The sequence below is a fragment of the Ovis aries genome, chromosome 14, assembly GCF_016772045.2.
Source record: "Ovis aries strain OAR_USU_Benz2616 breed Rambouillet chromosome 14, ARS-UI_Ramb_v3.0, whole genome shotgun sequence".
Lineage (NCBI taxonomy): Eukaryota > Metazoa > Chordata > Mammalia > Artiodactyla > Bovidae > Ovis > Ovis aries.
Window position 1 is genome coordinate 62,581,291 of NC_056067.1, and position 3,885 is coordinate 62,585,175.

At 42.1% G+C, this 3,885-nt stretch overlaps 1 pseudogene; it reads left to right on the forward strand.

Moving 5' to 3' along the window:
- Positions 1-1,075: 1,075 nt before the first annotated feature.
- Positions 1,076-1,984, forward strand: LOC132657658 (vomeronasal type-1 receptor 4-like; annotated as a pseudogene).
- The last annotated feature ends 1,901 nt before the right edge of the window (positions 1,985-3,885 follow it).

The following is a 3,885-nucleotide window of genomic DNA, read 5'->3' on the forward strand; positions in this document are numbered from 1 at the left end:
TTTAGAACATTGTTGTGTGTGGTGTAAGATAGTGTCCAGAATTTTTTTTTTTTTTTGGAATTTTAAATTTGGATATAATTGATACAACATTATGTCTGTTTCAAGGGTACAAAATAATTGTATTTCTAAACATTGCCAGTTGATCACAGACAGTCTAGTTTACATCTGTTATACATGTAGTTATATTTTTAAATTCGACCAGAATCTATAGGGTTTACTCTCTCTCTTTTAATCGTTAGATGTGGATTTCCAGTTTTCAAACACCACTTATTGAGGGGACTATCATTATTCCATTGTATACCCTTAGTGCCTTCATCAAAAATTAATTAACCAGAAGTGCATGGGTTAATTTCTGCACTTTCTGTCCTATCAGTCTGTCTGTTTTATGCATATTTTATGCAAATTTATGTTGCCATAAATTTGACATATAGTTTGAAATGAGGAAGTTTGATGTTTTGTTCATCTTTCACGTGATGCTTTGACTATTTGGGGTATTTTTTGGTTGTATACAAATTTGGGAATTTTTTTCTCTGTTTCTGTGAATACTAACATTGAAAATAATTGAACTGAGCCAACATGTTGCTGAACACGGCAGACCTGTTTTCTAAGTTTATAGATCTTACAAGAAGATAGAAGGTCAGGTTATACAAGTAAATAGAAAGCTGTTGTATAACATAGGGAGCTCAGCTCAGTGCCCTGTCATGACCTAGAGGGGTGGGATGAGGGGATGGGAGGGAGGCTCTCGAGGAAGGAAATATAGGTGTATTCATATCTGATTCACATTGTTGTACAGCAGAAACTAACACCATATTTTAAAGCAATTAACCTCCAATTTAAATTTTTTAAAGAATAAAAGTAAATAGAAAAAATTCAGAATAGTAATAGTGAATGATTTAACTGGTGTCAGGAGTATGTTATCCAGGTAAAGTCAATTCTCTGGACTATGACAGTGTCTTCCTTTTCAGGAGAAATAGAATGTGGGAATCTTTGTCCAACGGTGATTATGTAAGAAGTCTGCTGATGGCATCACCAGCACAGCCTACTTTCTGCTCCAGGACACTCTGACATCCTCTCCATGTCTCTTCACAAAGATGCCCTGAGAACCACAAGCCAGACAGCCTTGAAAACCACGTATCTTATACAGACAGGAGTTGGGTCTATGGCCAATATCATCCTTTTCCTTCACAACATCTCTCTGATCTTGCTTGGCCACAACCAGAGACCCACTCCCACAATTCTTGCCCACATATCCCTAGCCAATCTTTTGTTTCTTCTGTCCTCTGGGATTCCCCATATAATGACAGCTTTTGTTTTGGGAAACCCCCTCTCCAGCCTCGGGTGTAAGTTTGTGTATTACGTACAGAGGGTGGCTCGCAGCACCGCCCTGTGCTCCACCTGCGTCCTGAGCACCTATCAGTCCTTCACGCTCACCCCCAGGAGGGCGGAGTGCGTGATGCTCAGAGGAAAGGCCCCCAGGGTCACTGGCCCTTCCTGCTGCACCTGCTGGATGCTCAGTCTCTTAATGTACATCTACGTTCCTGTGAAAATCACTGGTCCTTGGGATAGATACAACAATACTGATTCCCAAGGCAAGTGGTTCTGCTCAATCTCAGGTACTGTCACAGGCTTGGGCTACTTGTGGTTCATCTCTGATGCCATGTTTATTACCCTCATGGTCTGCTCCAGCGGCTCCACGGTGCTTCTCCTGCACAGACACCACCAGAGGGTGTAGTATCTTCACAGCCCCGCTGGGCACCACAGATGCCCCCCGGAGACCAGAGCCGCCCACACCATCCTGATGCTCATGGTCGCCTTCGTCACCTTCTACCTGCTGAATTACAGTTTAGTTTTCCATATCAGTGCCTCTTCAGATTTTCGTCTGTGGTTGCTCCAGGTCTCTAATATCTTGGTTTCTTGTTTCCCCACTATTTTCCCCTTCCTGCTGCTCCTGAGGGATCCTAGAACGCCTAGGTTCTGCTCTTGAGTCATTAGAATGTATGAATAAAGTGCTAAATATCTAGTAGACACTTTCAACAGTAACTGTAATTATTGTGTAAGGCCTCGGTTTCCATTTTTTACTGAGATATAACTAACACATAGCATTGTATTAGTTCCAGATACACAACATGACGAATATGCATTTGTATATGTTGCAAAATGATCACCATAAGTCTAGCTGGTTGCATCCTCTCACCTTCAGAGAAGATACAAATTTTTTTCTTGTGACACAAACTGCCACGTTTATTTATTTATTAGTGTTTGTTATCATTTCGCTGTATGTACTCTTGCCTGGAAAATCCCACGGACAGAGGAGCCTGGTAGGCTACCGTCCATGGGGTTGCAAAGAGTCGGACACGACTGAGCGACTTCACACACACATGGCATATGGGGCAATAGTTCCTGGACTGTCAATTGAACCAGCTCCCCCTTGGTGGAAGCTCAAAGTCTTAACCACCAGTAAGTCCCTGTGATAAGAACTTTGAAGATTGACTCTCTTGTTGTTCAATTGCTCAGTTGTATCTGAATCTTTGAGACACCATAGCCTGCAGGATGCTAGGCTTCCCTGTCTTTCACTCTCTCCCAGAGTTTGCTCAAGTTCATGTCCATTGTGTGGATGATGCCATCCAACCATCTCATTCTCTGTTGCCCCCTTCCTCCTGCCCTCAATCTTTCCCGGCATCAGGCTCTTTCCCGATGAGTCAGCTCTTCACATCAGGTGGCCAAACTACGGGGGCTTCAGCATCAGTCCTTCCAATGAATATTCCGGGTTGACTTCCTTTAGGATTGCCTGGTTTGATCTCCTTGCAGTCCGAGAGACTCTCAAGAGTCTTCTCCAGCACCACAATTTGAAAGCATAAATTCTTCGATGCTCAGCCTTCTTTATGATCCAACTATCATATCCATTTATGACGACTAGAAAAAACATAGCTTTGACTACACAGACCTTTGTTGGCAAAGTGATGTCTCTGCTTTTTAATATGCTATCTAGGTTTGTTATAGCTTTCTTTCCAAGGGGCAATTGTCTTTTAATTTCATGGCTGCAGTCACTGTCCGCAGTGATTTTTGAGTGTAAGAAAATAAAAACTGTCACTGCTTCCACTTTTTCCCCTTCTATTTGCCATGAAGTGATGTGACTGGGCACAGAAGAATTGATGCTTTTGAACTGTGGTGTTGGAGAAGACTCTTGAGAGTCCCTTGGACTGCAAGGAGATCAAACCAGTCCTGAATATTCACTGGAAGGACCAATGCCGAAGCTGAAGCTCCAATACTTTGACCACCTGATGGGAAGAACTGATTCATCGGAGAAGACTCTGATGCTGGGAAATATTGAAGGCAGGATGAGAAGGGGACAACAGAGGATGAGATGGTTGGATGGCATCACTAACTCAATGAACATGAGTTTGAGCAAGCTCTGGGAGTTGGTGATAAACAAGGAAGCCTGGCATGTGTAGCCCATGGGGTCGCTGGAATTGGACATAACTGAGTAACTGAACTGATGGGACTGGATGCCATGATGTTATTTTTTTTTTTAGTCATTATTTTTTTTCAAGTATACAATGAATATAATTGACTATATTCACCAGGTGGTACCACCATATCCCCTTGACTTGCTTATTTTATAACTAGATGTTGATAGCTTTTAAAGTTTGTACTCAATACCAAATTTTTACAGAATTTCCAATGAACTTAGAAGGTTCACTTAGGAGATTTTGAAAGTCAATCCATGAAATTACGAGCTCGAAAAATGTACAGGCCATTATTGAGGAAACCATTTCTGCCTTGACCAGTGCAGCACTCTGAAAGGAAAGTCCTTTCTTCCAGAACATTTCAAGAATTTCCACAAACTTTATCTCCGTGTGTTGTGTGTGGCTAATGCCTGACACA